The 16,743-nt window shown below is 45.0% G+C and overlaps 1 protein-coding gene across 6 annotated transcripts in view; it reads left to right on the top strand.

The window, feature by feature from the left end:
* LOC125716424 (neuroligin-1-like) overlaps nucleotides 1–16,743 on the top strand; it is a 165,174-nt gene that overhangs the window by 15,031 nt on the left and 133,400 nt on the right. For 4 of the 6 annotated variants that reach the window (XM_048988705.1, XM_048988703.1, XM_048988704.1 and 1 more), the window contains exon 1: nucleotides 13,708–14,202. The exons of the other annotated variants lie outside the window; for them this stretch is intronic. The gene's annotated coding sequence lies outside the window, so the exon portion shown is untranslated. Of the gene's footprint in view, nucleotides 1–13,707; nucleotides 14,203–16,743 lie in introns of those variants that run through there. 6 annotated transcript variants of the gene reach the window in all.

Genomic DNA, 16,743 nt, shown 5'->3' with positions numbered 1-16,743 from the left:
AACATCTACTGTAAAGCTCTTTGTGACATCAGTTTTCTTGTAAAAAGCCTGTATCTTAAATAAAGCTTGACTTATCTGTTTATTGATTCATGGACATTGACCTAGGAACTGACTAATACACAATGCTAAACTGCATCCTTTAATTTTTTTTTTTAAAGGGCGATTATGGTTAACTTGGGAGTTGGGCTCCAAGCAGCATACCAGCAACTTGAAATGAGTTGATGGAAGCTTTGGTTAATCGGAGAGGATTTGTTCAATATTTGATTTGGCCCTTGAGCCGGGCTGGAGATGACTGGAAATCTGCAGACACAGTGTTGAGTTTTGAACGGTTGCTTACAGAGAATTGCAATAATAAAAAATGCTGTTTATCACGTGCTGTAAAATTAACACGGTTCCATGTCCAATATAAGACTATTGTTTTTGCTAAAAAACCTCCATAAATACATAAACATGAATGCTGTAGAAACTTAAATGGGCTTTTTAAAGTAGCAAATTTATTTCGGATTGTCTAATGACAGTCTGGGCAGAACAATGGGGTAAATTACAATAGGACCATTCATTAGGAATGATGAAAAACACGAGGCGGTCTCCTTGGCGAATATACCGCCTTCTATTAACGTTACGATATGCGTCACGCAGGAAACACATCGCAAAAATGTGTCAGTCAGACGCTAAATGCAATTTAAGTCAATTAATTATTTGCGATCATCTTGAAATCCAGTCCAAAAACAGACATAAAATGTGGCTCGGTGTTAGATTTCTGTTGGAAAAGCATTTCTCCGCCGACGTCTGCGAAGTAATTCGGAACTATAAATCATGAAATACATCATCGCTGCATTTCTTTAAATATTGCGTGAAGAGTATGGAAATCTGGAGAATATGATGTGAAACGCGTAACATTTCCCATCTTTTAAATGTGAAACGTTTTATTTAAAGCTATTAGTGATGGGATTTATGGCTCTTTGAGGGGATCCGGATCTTGGCGATCCGTTCCTTTCAAAGAGCCGTTCAATAGAACGGCTCTTTTGGCTCTTTTAAAATATTTAGTCAGTTTTAAGAAGCCAGCTTGGGGGCATCTCAGTTTATCCTGGAAATAATCACTGGTAGGAATGATGAGGTGAGATTTGTAGTCAAATAATTAAAACTCAGATATCACACACCAATATCTGAGTTTGAATTATTCTGAAATATTGATTATTACCTCATTTGTCACGTGTGGACTATATTCCATAGGGTTGCACAACATCCCTCTGCTTAGACAGTGACATCACTATTTTGGATTTACCTTAAGTGTGTGTATGCGTAAAGCTAAGTTGACTTATGTTATTCATACAATACCTACTCACAAATAAACATCAAAAACAAAGCCGGCTGCAATGAATTTCTGTGTAAAACAGCTTTTACTACAAACACTTCCACACAAGAACATTGTTATCACGGCAGCGTGCACAAGTAATGGCTCCGCTCCTACCCAATGACAGAGGCATGCAGGGTGTATTTCCACTGGAGCACTCACGTGAAGGATGCGTGCACAACTATCATCATGCTGTTAGGCAGGAGCACCCCTGCGCTGGGTGCGCCCCTCCCCCTATAACTGTTCTGTCTCGCCGAGGAGCTAATTTGTGTGCATCTGTGTGAAACACGCATAGGAAAAAAAGAACGACAGAAAGAACGGCTCCCCCCAGCCGCGACTCGGCTCCCATCGTTCATGTTTATGAGCCGTTCAAAAGAATCGGTTCGTTCGCGAACGTCACAACTCTAAAAGCTATGTATTAATGATGGGAGAAATGCTGATAGACGGGTCTCACTGGATTCCCCCCCCTCCTGGCAGTGACTGACAAACCGGCCGATCGCCCGCATATACTTCGTGCACGTGGAGCTCTTGAAGTAAGCATGCCTCTGATATTTGCTTTTTCTGAACTGTCACGAAAATTGGACCGTATCAGTAAATGGGGAAACAAAGTCATCTACAGAGTATTATGGTAGCGCAGGGAGGGTCGCCTGTCACACAGAGAATTAGTGCAGTCAGGGCCTCTTTGGGTGCCGCTGCTTTTATCTCCGTCGCTGGAGCCTCTAAATTGCATATTGTTTTGTTGCTGGCTATTTAAAAACAAAAAAAAAAAACGGAAACAAATTCTCTTCAGATGCATCGCCTGTCATAAATTAGGTTGTCATTCAGCAGTCGGAGTGTTACTCGTTTTCCCGCACGTATTTTCGCGGACACGGAATAAATGCAAGAATCTTATGGAGGAACATTGTTCTCCATGAAGAAACGCAAACAGGATATAAAGCGTATTGTAGCAGTATAAATGAGTCATTTAATAGGTGCAAATGGTTTTACGGTAAATTCGTGCCAATAGTTTCTCAATACTAAGCTTTCTTGTCGTGGATACTTTATACACGGTGTTTTTAATTTGTTTTCTTTACAAACAAGCATAACATCAATTGCAAAGTAGTCGTTTTTTGTTTTTGGGTTAAAATGATGCTTCTACTTTATCACTGAATACTCTGCGGCAACGTTAGTGGGGACAGCATTGACAAAACAACGAATGACATGGAAGTTCAGCAGAAATTAATTTCGAGATGGCAATTTTGAACTGGAGATGCAGGACAAGTTTTTCTCTTTGTCATATTGGTGAAAGCAGGCGGCCTAGAAAAAGTTTCATTGTTTTGAAGGGACATTATGAAGTTTTATCTCTTAGGACACCTGTCTTACACTGAGAACTTTCACAACACCTCTGCGATAGGTGTAGCTCATATTGTGTTGCAATTGAAGAGCAAATTTCCAAAACTCAGACCATTTTTCTTTGTTGAGGTGAGACCGCCAATGTCAGACTTCCTCGTCATTTGTTACAGTATCGGGATCCAAAACTAACTCAGTCCTCCTATGATCCAACAAAGAGCTTCTGCTACATTTCCACAATTCCAGAAAAATTTAACTTACTCATGAACTTACAGTACCCAGTCCATGTATCCCATCGACTGCCCTCAGGAAAAAGCACGATTTCTATGCTGGCCCATACTGGTTTGGTGCTGGTTAGTGTTGGTTTGGTGCTGGTGTAGCTGGTGGACCAGCATACCTGCACATGAAGCTGGTCCACCAGCACCAAAACACAACATATGCTGATATAACCAGCATGCTTTATGCTGGTTATACTAGTAACCAATTATGCTAGTTTTATGCTTTTTTTTCCCAGCAGGGTGAGTGAGTTTTGGAAATGTTCTCAGTGCTGGAATGCAGGGCTGATGTCTGTCAGTCAATGTGAGGATGCTGACTTCGTCATGCTGTTGGGATGATCGACCTCTAGGCCCGTGTAATGAAACGTGCACACTCTGATAACCGCTAATTTTTGTAAGTACTTTGCCATATAAAATTTCAAAACAAAGGTTCCATTTATCTCTCGCCCAATCGACTTGTTCAGTACAGGGTCATTGAGAACCCCCCCCCACCCCCCCCAGGAGGCACTAGGTACTGTTATGTTTTACTGTATCTGTACTCCTTGCAGGGCACATATGATAAACGACGTTGAAATGGGCGGACGCGTGCAGCTCTCCTTTACTGAGCAAACTGCTGAGTCATTACAAATTGTGCATGTGATGTAATGTTATAAAGTTCAACTCAGTAAAATTACAGAAAAGAGATTTATACAGTAGATAAACAGAACACAATACAGGAACAGGGAGAGGGAATCCCTGCACCATGACAGAAGAATACGGGTTATGTGCGTTTAATTGTACAGATAAGCCTTCCATCCATCTTCCAATCATTTACCTTGTACAGGGTCATTGGGGGGTGGGGGCGTCGAGCATATCCCCGAGTGTGTAGATGACAAGGTTGGGGATACCCTGATGCCAGTCCATCTCAGGTTACACACTTCCACATGCAATCACACTGTGGGCAATTTAAGGACACTAGTTCATATAAGGGCAGATTTTTGGGTGTGTGAGGACAGAGAGGGTGTGTAGGAAACACACATGAACACAGGGAGAACCTGCACTGTCACACACACACACACACACACACACACACACAGAGCCACGGGCAAGGATCAGAACCCCAGTCCCACTGAGCCCCAGTACTAACCACAGAGTCACTGTACCGCCGCCCCCCAACCACCCCCCCCCCCCCCAGTGCTGCACTGCATTGATTTTATTCAGCCGGATGTTTCAGGCTCCTGATTTATTCGTATCGTTGGGTCCTGTGGATGCTGGAGCAGTTTAGCTGCCCTTCGTCTGCCTTGATTATTAATCGTAATAATCAGAAACTTCTTTTGCTTTTGTAGGGCGTCTGCTGCAACACTAGCACTGCTTTGGAACTGCTACAGAAGAAGTTAATTAAGAAGTTAATGACATTAATTTAATTCTGTGCAATTCCATCCATTCATCCATCCATCTAACCATGTTTTTGGTCAGGGCAGTGGGAACTCAGTAGTCCCTATTGTGGCTGTATAGAGGCACAATTTATACATTTCATTTACACAGATGATCACAAATGAATATCTATCTTTGTAACTAAAGCAGAGGGCTTCATGAATACAATAAACAAAATAAACAAACTTTGTTCTTTTCATTGCATTAATTCACTGTTAGAGGGTTTGTGGCCCTGAGTTACAATAAGAGAGAAATTATGTAGCGAAGTTGGTCCTGTGACTTTAACACTGAAACACTGGGCAGGGTTTGTTTAATGCAGAAACCGCTTCGACGCCATTCGTGTTAAATTTGCCCTCAATTCTTGCAGCCTGGTCTTGGTTTAGAGTTAATACATGCGGGTCATTAGCCAATTGATCCAAGAATGATGAAGTGGATTCCTCTTTCGCTCGAGAGCTTGGCATTAGGGTGGAAGATGTTACATAGCAGAAACTAGCCATTTTGTTCAAAACGGGCCCTTGTCTGTGCTGAGATAGGACACATGAAAACAGAGCAGGTACATAGATATATCATCAGAGCAGTAAAGAGCATAAGAATAGAAATTATGGAAATTCAGTGTGTCAGGACAATGAACAGATACAAGCATTAAGTTAATAATTACTACAGTATAAGGTTGCAATAAAACTTTCTTGTTTCTAGATAAACTACGTTTGAACTTGTATTGAACTTCTGCATGGTGAGGCCATATAGAAATCATTTAGCTCAATTAATTCTGAACAGAGCATGTGGAATTAGATGAGAGATATTAATAATTCAGACTAGTGCAATTTAATTGCTGGACCACTACATTCTAGTAGAATGAATGTATGTGTATAAGATGTGTGTAAGTATATAATGGACATGATGCATCGGTGTGATGGATTTAAAATCTGTATCCTTTAAGCGAGGATATGTGGAGAAACCGAGAGAGAGAGAGCGTAGGAGGCCCAAACAGTGGAGAATGTGAAAGTCTTTGTAGTTAGGCTGTGATCTGTGCTCCTTGACATTAGTAAAACCAGGGCCCGTTTTCCTCATTGTCCCTCTCTTGCTACAGCCCCCCCCCCCCCCCCCCCCCTTAGTGCACACAGGGAGGGGAGGCTCCTTCCCAGATGTGTACAGACAGCGCTGCCCGCGTGTCGAGGGCTTCTTCAGGTGGTGTAATGCACGCGACTAACAGTAGGAGGCGCCATAGAGGTGGGGAGGCCAGTGGAACATGGTGCAGTTTCTGACCCCAGATCAGTGCCGGTATGCAGAGCGCTTGTCTTGTACATTCTTCCTGTCGGCTAGGGGTACGCAGTTGCTGCTGGGGTAGTAAAACAGGCGGAAGGGATCGATACAGTCTGTTTATGTTTGGGCTGGGCAATTTTTGCATGTAATCAGCCGCCCTGTAGGGATCTTCTACATAAAGGATTTCTGTCCTCCCCGTAAAATAATACAGAGACCTTTTTTAGTGCCCCTGCCCTCTAAGGTGCTCCCGGTCTGCCCCTTCACCATTGATTGCATCCTTTGCCTCCTTTTCAACCGAGACACAATTGCTCGGTGTGGTCGCCTAGCGGCCTGCTCCCTGTAAAACGCCTGATAATTCTCGAATGCCCTTCACAGTTCCACATGCGCGGAATATTAATCGACACACCAAAAGTTTGGCCTCTAGGGGCCTAAACTGGCATCTCTGGGAAGAAAAAAAATGTCAGACTGAATCCGGGGCTTAAAATCACATTAAAGTTTCCCTCGAGTCGTACAGCGGCACTGCCTTTGTGGATTTCCGTACTCCCTTTTATATTTGCCATCCTTAAAGAGCGAAATCCCTGTTTGTGATCACAGACGAAGCTCGCCACGGCGAACCTGTCCATGACAGGAAGTGGTGATACAAAGGAAGTTACTGACTATGCAGGTGCTCTGTGCATGGATGAGGAGATCAACCACGGAGAGTCGTAGGCAATTTAATCGATGAAACTTTCATGCACTTTATTGGAGAACGCAAATCTGTACATTTTTCAAGTAGAGCCAGTCGGTTCATTAATTGGAAAGTCCCTGTGTTCCATATTTTGATGGAAATCAAAACCATTCATACTCCTCAGTGTTTAATCTGCCCTACCCCCATTCAAACAGATTGTCTACATTGAATCAGTTCAGTACCTTAGGAGACAAAATCAAGGTTCATTTTGTCAGGGGCGTGAGGACAGACGTCAGCGCATATGGGAAGAGCACCTGCACCAGCGTTTCGTCCTCTATTGTCAAAATCCAAGTAAGACATCCTTTTTTTACATCAAAGAAGATAGAAAGCCTTGTTTCATAACCCAAGCCTGTGTTGTGTGTGTCATGGAATACAAATTAGCTTATGCGCCAAGCAAGATAGTTTACCTCTGCCCTGTGAGAACAGGAAATGTGATTTCAATGTCAGCTCGGCTTCTTTTTTCGTACAGTCTGTGCAGAATTCCAAAAACAGTCCCATCATTCCTGACCTTGCGATAAATAACGAGCAAACAACAAGCTGTGATATATTTCAGCATTGTTCTTTCCATGGCCACATACAGCATACATATATGCATAGTGTGAAGGAGTAGTGTTTGTGCCCTGAGCTGGGGCGGCCGTCACTGCAGACCGCCCCCTGCTTTGTGCCCTGTGCATTGTGGGATAGGCTTCAGATCCCCTGCAACTCTGTACTGAATAATCAGTTACAGAGTACGGATGGATGGATGGCTTACAGTATATTATAATGAGATATTACAGTAGCTTAACCACACTGCCAAGCACTACATTTTATACTTTATCTGGGTCAATAAATTTGTTTACTGTCCCCAAGATTTCCTGTTTTTTTTTCCCCTTCTTAGTTCATAAGTAACAATCTTTCGGTCACCTTGACGTCTTAAAAAATACGATACTGCAGGATTGTGGCCGCCACGACCCTGAACTGGATCTGTGGTCAGACATGTGGTGATAGATCAAAATAATTAGTAATTTCAATCGATTTACATCCTCGTGTGTTTGTGGGGGGCGGGGCAGTGGGCAGTAGGTTAGGAGGCTGTGATTGGAAGGTCACCATTTCAATTCCCAGGGTTGGCAGAGTGATGTCACCGCGGGACCCCTTAGCGAGGCCCTTAATCCCTTGTTATTCCTGTCTGACCCTGTTTTCCCAAAAAGGACAAAGTATGTCGCTTTGGGTAAAAACAAACACTAAATAAATAATACGTAAAATGTATCGTATTCTGGGACGGTCAACTTGCGGATCAAGCATACGGCGTGACCATGTCTACAAGGAACAGTGAAAAGGACAACTGCGAGGGTCTCGCATCTGTGCAGTAACCTTGTGCAAGGTACTAAGATCTACTGGCAAAATACATCAGCTGCACATATGTGTGAACTGGAATAAACCGGTCGAACTGTTCAAGTTGCTTAGCTGCTGTATAAATAAATAAAACAGAATGGCAAAGCGTATAAAAGCGCATTATGTACCAGGTTTTATGCGCCCCCAGCGGGAGAAAAGTAAAGTTTATACCAAACAGCAGCTTCGACAGAATTTATTTCTCGGTTTTCTGTAACGCTGGGGCGTAGCGAAATCGGTCCTTAAAAATGTATCAGGGTTTCACTGTTACGTGGAGGAGGCTTCTCGGTACTGATATCTTCATCCGGCCCAAAAATGAAACTGAGAAAATGAAAGGAACAAAAAAAAAAAAAGATGTTTACTGAGAGCTGACAATCAGAACGGGCGCATAATGAGCACTCGCTTGCCTTCCCTGCACTGTGAGGGTCTGTTTTTAACACTGAGCCATTTCCCTCCGCCGCTGAAGTTGGCGCTCTTGAATTATTAACCTGGCAGCACTGCAGAAAATCCCCCATCTCTGTCATGCAATCGGCTTCAAGGGCCTGCGCGAGGCTGTAGCCCCCCCCCCCCCCCCCAATAGCTCCAGCAGTCCACCAGAAGCAGCACATACTGGGGACCAGCCTTCCCAGACCCTCAGCCCCCATATAAACAAGATTTAGTGATGGGTCGATACGTGCCAAGGAGTTGGAGCATCGCGGTCCTGATGTAATTGGAATGAGCGTCAAGCTTAAAAAAAAAGAATAAAATAAAATAAATCCCACACTCATCTCCTCCGCCCGCGATTTCCCGCGCCGGCTGTGATTGCGGCACTGATCCGCCCATGTTGGCGTGCCGCTCTCTCCGTTAAATGAACCATTTTTGAACGCCACTTACTACAATGCAGATGTTCGTCAGCAACATGCCGACTGTACACAGCGCCTGCTGGTTGGCTGTTTTCTTCAAACTTGGGCCGCAATTCAGCTTTTCTCTCTTTTTTTCCCCCCTGGATGGATGGATTAAAGGTCTGCTGTGTCCGAGGAGAAATTTTGTTGTCTTTGCTCCAATGAGTTTTGATGATATCGACTGATTGTCTCCAAGCGGTACTAAGCACAACCCGCCTCTCCCCCCCAGTTGTCAAATCTAATCCAGAACTCTCACTCCCTGAGCCAGTTAGCTCCAATACATGTGATTGTAACGAGACATGTTGGAAGGAAACAAGGTGAGAAGATCTGCTGAATATGAGACGCTCGTACGGAATCAGCCGGAGAAATATTCTGGCTGTCGTAGTGCACGCCGGGACATCGTAGCTACGGACTGTGGAAGGCCCAGGCTCAGACGGCCTATTGAAATCCCGTTTAGATTATGGTGCCTTTGATTTACAGCATGTTAAGTAATGTACCTGCTGCCCATCGGCTACCTGGCTCGGCACCTCCGGAGCATTCTGGAACGTTCCGGAAAGCTCGCGCCCTGCTGCTGTCCTCCCTGGCCGGGACGAGGATCTTTTCTGCAGGACTGTCTAATAAAGTGTGCCTCCGGTGGGCTGTTTTTGCACTTTTCATGCATTTTAATAGGCCGCCCGCTCACGTCCGTTTAGTAATATATAGTCGGCCATTTCCTCCATTCTTGTTATCGTTCCTGCGCACCGATCTGACGTGGCTGAACAGTTTTCTCTGTGCAGACGTGCAACAGGCCTTAAGGGTGATTTATTATACCGCAAAACTGTCCTTGACCGAGGGGAAGGTGAGAAGCAAAAACAAAAGTGGTGCTGGGGGGGGGGGGGGGGGGGGGGAGGTCCACTTGTCTCAGAAGCTTCCGGCACCGACCTGAAACGCTTTGGCTTTTTAGAGGGGGGCTTTGCTGCCTGGGCTTATTTGCTGACCGTAAAGGCATATCAGATGGAGCTGCCAATCACCTGCTCAGTCGAGGAGCTCCGACTGAGAGGTTCCTATCCACGTCCGGAAAACTGGGCTTCAAGGACGTCGGATTCTGTGCAAGTCATCAGACTCCCCGTGTTAGCCGGAAAAAAAAGGGAAAAACGCATTTTGCAGTGTCTATATTTGGGTTACTACCATACTCGCTAATTGCTAATGCGCTAACATGGGCGGGCAGTGATCTGTAGCCGTCCGTTCGTCCCCGAACCCGGCCCGCATTCCCGAGCGCGCGCAGGCCCGGGAACGCCACCCCACCTCGCCTCCCTGGCCAGCAGCGGTTTTTCCAGCTGGTCCGTGACGAGCATCCGGCTGGGCTGCCGGTGCTGGGATGGCACGCGCTGGGATGCCGTTATTTATAGTCGGGCCCGGCTGGGAAGGGGACCAGTGCCTCCACAGTGTTGTCGTGGTGCTATGATTTCATGACAGGTCCCGAGGGGCCCCGGGCGGGCCCCATATCCAGGCTCAGGAGTGCAGTCTGCTCCGGGCCGCTCGGCTCCGGCTCTGGGCCGCCACGGCCCCCGTCCTCTGCCTGGCTGCCTGTAGTTTTGTCCCACTTTGCGTGGCGGGAAATGAACAATGGGTGTGATTATGGTGCCTTTGAAGGAGCCAACTGTGTTTGGAAGCACCCGGAAGTCTCACGGACCCCACAGCTGTTCCTCCCCCATGCCTGTGTGTATTTTGCAGTAAATTCATGCCCCCCCCCCTTTAAAGATTCACAGTCCTCAGATTCGCTGCCCGAAGCCCCCAAGGCAACAGGCCGCGTTTCCAGGAGCGCGAGCTTGACCGGAGTCTGCCGCCTTCTGGGATCGCCACTCCAGAACCACAGAGGTGCTGCTGGTGTTGGTTCTGCCCTGATCTTGGAGGTGGACCCCGTCAGGAAGGGATTTGAGAAGTTGTTTGGGCAATGTGGAGCTCAGGGGAGCTTGTCGTCTGGGCTTTGCAAAGAATGGATTTTTGGAGGTGGGGGTGGGGGATTCCTGCTGTGGTCTTCAGATCCTACAAGCGATGAGGAATCTGTGTGCCGTGATGTACAGCATGTGTGTGTGGAAGCACAACACGCAGAAGGAGGTCATGGAAAATATGAAATGATGCTGTATCTAACAGACATCTTGAGTTAATCACCTTTGATTGCTGGTATAGTAGGGGTGGGCAATCTTGTCCTGAAAGGGCTGCTGTGTATGTGGGTTTTCGCTGCAAGTCCTGAGTTTGATTACTAATTACAGGACTGATTGGCTGAGGAGTCCTTACACCTGGGTTTGAACAGCTGACCTAAAGGTTACCCCAAAAACCTGCACACACACCGGCTGTGCGGCTAAGATTGGCCACCCCTGTGATATACGTAAAGTTTGCCTCAAGGATCTATCTGATGGAAAATTGCCTTTGAGCTGTAGATATTTCTAGAAAAGTTATTGGAAGGATAATTACATTTAGTTTTATCCTTTAGATCTGGAGAAATCAAATGTAATACATACCAAATGTGCAACATATCCATAGCTTGTGTTTTGACTGACTTTTACGAATATATTTGAATGGATTTTTCAAAATAATAAGTGCTCAAAATAATTTTTTGAAATGGTGCCTATCACGGGTCGTGGTGCGCGAGCGCGGCGGAGAGCGGCGATTGTGCGGAAGGAGGAAGCAGGCAGGCAGGATACGGGACGAACGGGGTTTAATCGGGAATACGGGGATCTCACGCACACAAACATCAATGAACATCAATGACGGACAAAGGATTCGGGTAAGACACGGACTGAAATACACAGGACTGATTGAAAATAATCAGACACAGCTGGGTACAATCCGGGAAACACACGTGGGTAGGCAGGGGGCGTGGCACACAGGAGGAGCCGACGAGCAGGGCATGACAGTGCCACTTAACATTAACACTGTTGACATTTCAGGGCATTCAGGAAACAGTGATAGCAGAAAAAAATGGTAGAAAGAAATGAGATCATTGGTTGTTTTATGGCTGGATGTGTGCTGAGATGGACTGGCATGTCCCCTGCCTTATGCCCTCTGCTTCCTGAATCGTGCCTAAACCTCCAGGTGACCTTCCTCTGGATAAGCTCTTATGGAACACGGACAAACGGATTACTTCATTGCTGCAACTCTTTGCACTAAAACAGTAGGTGATTGGGAAAGGCAGTAAATACTAACTGCAAGGGATCTCAGCCCGTATCACTTACAAAACGCACTTGAGGCCCATATACTATAATTTTCATATATGTTTTTATTCATGATCTATTTGAAATGTTAGGAGTTCCAGAGATGTCTGCACACTGTCAGGGAGAAACATTTGTGGGTAGCGGTGGCTTAATGGTCAGGGACGTGCCTTGTAATTTAAAGATTGCAGGTTCAAATCCCGAGCCAGCAAGGCACCACTAAGGTACCCTGAGCAAGGTACCACCCCCAAGCACTGCTCCCCGGGCACTGAATTAGCTGCCCCCTGCTATGTCACGTTGTCACATATGGGTTAAATGCAGAGGCCACATTTCGCTGTGGCGTGTCAACAATGACAATTAATCATTGTAAAAAGAATACCAATTTGTACCTTTGCTTGTCTGTGAATTGTACCCTTAGATGTACGTTTTAAGGTAAAGACATGGACTCAGGATTTTTTTGTAGCATTGAGGGTACATTAATATTGTTTGAAGACATGTTCCTCAGAGTCCATTTCTGTATCTTCAGTCAGACTAAAATCGAGGTGAGCAGTCTTACCCAGAAAGGGCCGCTGTGTATGAAGGTTTTAGCTGCAACTCCCTAATTAGATTACTAATTAGAGGATGATTGGCTGTAGAGTCCTCAGCACTGGGTTTGAACAGCTGACCTAAAGGTTACCTCAGAAACCTGCACACACACCGGCCTTTTGATTGCCCACCCCTGGACTAAACGGTACATTTATCTAGGGTACAGTTGGCAGACCCTTGAGGGTACAGCCCCAGTGAGAAGCAGAGGTATAAACCGGTACTCAATTTTTCTGACAGTGCAGGTTGGGTATTCCTGGCACTTTCTCGCTGAATGGTTGAATCTGAAAGTTTGTGCTGGAATTACAATAGCTGGATCTTAAATTTTGTGTAGCCCCTCAGATTTGGTTGAACGACCCTGTCCCAGTCATAATGTAGCCTAGTATTCTATGACAGAAAAGGAACAGACGCGATTATTACGAATTCTTTAACATTCCGTCAGCAGCATGCTTTGAAAGCCTAGACCTTCAAGAGAGACAGTTCCACCCAACCTGGAAATATGAGCAAGGCCTACATTCGAGGTATACAAAGGCACCTGTTGCTTTTGATAATGATTTCCTTAGCTTGACAGGAGACATTTTGCCTTTCCTTTGGAGTCTTTTCTACAGCAACAGGGTATTTATTTTCCACTAATAACCATTTAACTTGCGGCAGGAAAAATAAAAATCTACGGTTGCATAAAAATGCCAAACCAATTTAAGAAGCTGTTTTGTAGTTAAGTGGCTTGTTTTGTTTTTTGGAGCAAAGATGACTGTCATGGGTAATTAACAGCTCTGGCCATTTCAATAACGCGCTGAAAATTGAGTGAGCCTGATATTTAACGGTGTGAAGTAATAACAGATTATTTATGGAACCGTAGTGGGAATATATTGCAACTGGATATTTGAAAGTAGTTTAGCCTGACATTGAAATGACCAAAATTTTTCCATTTTATAATGGAAGACAAAAACAGCATTACATGTTTTTCTTCCCATAGCAGTTCTTGTTCCAATAGTTAGAAGTTGTCCACCCCGATCGTGCAGGGCATGTCCGGCGTATACTTAGAAGTCCGACAGGAGGGATCGTGCCCACCCGGCCAGGCAGATTGTTGACCCGCTAGCAGGATACCGTGAACCGGGATATATAGAGATTGGGCAATGATGGAATAGCGTGATGCAGCTTATGCATAACCGTGAACGTCTGATATTAGCTGGATAGTTGTTTAGATTATAGCTTTAAAGCATCAGTCCCGAATTTCCGATGCTTCCTTCAATAATTATAACCGACATTTGTCTCTGAAAATAAAAATCGTGCGGCGCTGCAGTTCCTTCAGCGGCCACTGGGCGCACCTTTGCTCCATCCAGAGCCTGCGATGCACCGCACTTCATGCGCTCGGTACCGGGGGAAAAGGGGGGCAAAGTCGGCGGCTTAACAGGCGGCGCAAGCAGAACCAGAAAGAGATGATGCGAAGAGGGAAAAAATATTAATCATTTACCATTGCAGTGTATGGAGATGACGGGTAGAGATCTGCAAGAAATACCGTGTCCGTTGTTTAAAATACACGAGCGTTTTGGATTTACGCCATTGTAATTTAGATAATTATATTAACAGTGGAAGGAAATCGCAGGATTGTTTTAATGGTCTTTTTGGATCCGAAAACGAACTACTGTGAAAACAAAATCGAGGATATCATTTAAAAATAGAATCGGTTTCATTTTGACTTGGAGAATTGGAGGTAGCTGCATTCGGGCTTTGGGGAGGAAGGAGTGCACTTTGGAGTACTTGGCATGGCAGAGAAGACGTCGGCTTGTGGTGGCAGGGCTACGAACCAAGTTTGATGGTAAATATGACGTTATTTTCTCAAAGTCAAAGTTAGCATTCAGATACAGCTACCCGGGCATCTCGCGAGTTGATCTGTGTGGCAGTTATAATAGTATTTCTTAGGATATAGTGTCAGAAAAAATAAAACAGGGAGACACTTTTCCCGTGGCATTTTTTGAAGCAGTATTCCTGTATTTCGGTATTAAACTAGAATGCTATATATTTGATTTAATTGCACTCAGTCATTGGTGTTTAAAGCGGCTTAGATCAGGTAAACCCGAATTTGTCGTGATTCGTTTTATCGTCCAGTTGCCAAATACATTAAAAAACGGCTCGATATTTATCCAAATAAGTAAGCCGCATTAAAAGGCGTGATTACATTCAGCTTGCGTGCATTAGGTGTGAAATGAAAAGGCGGCCCGGAGCGCGAATGACGCTCCTTCTGCGCCGGCCAGCCGCGCCGAGCGCTATTACCTGCCTGCCTGCCGCTATAGCGCCGGGAAAAGCCTGTCATTCATTCCGCAAAGTGTGGCGGGACATCATCCTCATTGTCGCCGGATAAATCAATTTCCCGCAGCCTTAATTAAAATGAACCGGGCAAATTGAGTTATTTTATTAATTGACTTATAATTTATCCAAGATCCTGGGATAGGAAATGGCAAGTTTTTTTGGTGCAGGTAACTTGAAATACAGCCAGGAAAACCAAAATAAGGGGTTTTATGTAATTTATTATTTTTTTAACTTGCACCAGGCTATACATATGTCTGCATGTAGGATACATAGCTGTATTGGACTAAGCAATATACATGCAGTGGATAATTTTGATTAACACGAAGCCAGTAGAAAGATTCGATAAAATATTTCCTTTTTCATGCCACATTAAACATATGAAAAAATACTCACTCGACTCTCATTATTTTCAGCAAGTGCAATTTCTCTGAGTTTTAAGGGCTTGTGGGGGGCTGGCCTGGAAGTGGAGGTCGGACGGCGAGTCCCACAAAATGCTCCAAATTCACTTTTCTTTTATACATGCCGCCAGAGGTTTCTTTGTATTATGCACGACCAGGTTTGCACTTTTTCCTGTAGCTGCAATTACCATCGAACACCATAGCTTGTGCTGGGCGGTCCAGCCTCTGCCTTACCGAGGGAATAAATAAGGTGGTAATATAACGAGATTTCAAGGATCAGGGGATATTTTCGCAGGAGTTCCACATCACGCCGTGACAGCTTTCTCTCCTCAAGTCCGTCTGCATCTCTACCCGCTCCGTACAGGGGAGGGAGCCACCAGGTCGTAAATAATGGTGCCATTCCCCAAACCGCTTACTAGAGCTCGCGCCCTTCTTTTTATGCACTCCTCCTTCTCTATATTATAGTGTATATAGTCCATTTAAACTAAAATACTTATAAAAGACTAGTATTAATGGGATATCTACCTCCTGCTGAATGATTATTTTTGACTAGATTTTAATACGTCATTATAATATTTTAGTCTTTTAATTATATAATAAATGCTTTCTAATTCATAACTTTTTTTTTTTTTACTAATTTAACTCCTTATAATTTTTTGCTGCCTTGCATGCACATGCATCACCCACTGCTTGCCGTGCTGCTATATAACGCAGCGAGAAAGGACTTCGTTTCACCTCGCGACCCGTAAATCGTACGTGACGTTACAAGTCGCGAGGTGACGATGCTGCAGGAGAAACCAGGATCCGCAGCCAGCTTCCCATTGGAGGTTAGCAGTGTTAATGGGCAGACTGGTCTGCGTTGACTCTTCGCCGGCGCCCGTTATTACACGGTGTCGTGTTCCCTTGTGCAAGACAAGGGGCTGCCTTTGAACTTCTCGCGTGAAAGGAGCATTTGGTGTATGAGCTGTGGAGCCAGCTTTATGTGGACCATGTCCCGCGGCTATGGGGGGTGGGGGGTGGTCCCACGACACAGCGGCAGACGGGACTGGGCCCTAGCCAATGAGGATCCTTTACGCCAAGCTTTACAGCAGAACGGCCCTTGGTGGACCAGATGTCAGCTGGGGGCTTTCAGAGCTATGATATGAAACATTGCTTTGCCCAGGGATGTGACATGCCCAAAACAAGTCTTTGCTATTCCCACTGAGTCCTGGGAGAGTCTTCTGTTTTCATTTCTCAGATCGATTCGTGCTTGTCACCGTTGAACGTAAAACGTCGTTATCTGTCCTTTGTCGAGGGTTAAATCAAGAGCATAAGGTAGTAACAGTTTTTGTAATTGCGCTGTCAAAGCTAACTGGGGAAGTTGATTTTTTCCCCCCAAATAATTCTAAGTTTACAACATAAAGGTGCATTTCCAGGTTTACTTACTGATTCAACGGCTGCGGTAGGTTTATTGTGTCTGATTGGCGCGACTGACCTCACTGGTACTCGACAGCATTTCAGCAATACTGTTATACTGTTTTAGGAATAAATTTCCCTTACTTTTCCTTACCCCCCGACTCTGAAACTAAAAGCGTAATGTTTCCCTTCTGCCCGTCGCCAGAAGATCAGGGAGACTAGGGGCACGAAAGGATTTCAGTTTTAATAACAATGCC

Source organism: Brienomyrus brachyistius, chromosome 21 (genome assembly GCF_023856365.1).
Source record: "Brienomyrus brachyistius isolate T26 chromosome 21, BBRACH_0.4, whole genome shotgun sequence".
NCBI classification, from domain to species: Eukaryota; Metazoa; Chordata; class Actinopteri; order Osteoglossiformes; family Mormyridae; genus Brienomyrus; species Brienomyrus brachyistius.
This window is presented reverse-complemented; position numbering and strand designations above follow the sequence as displayed.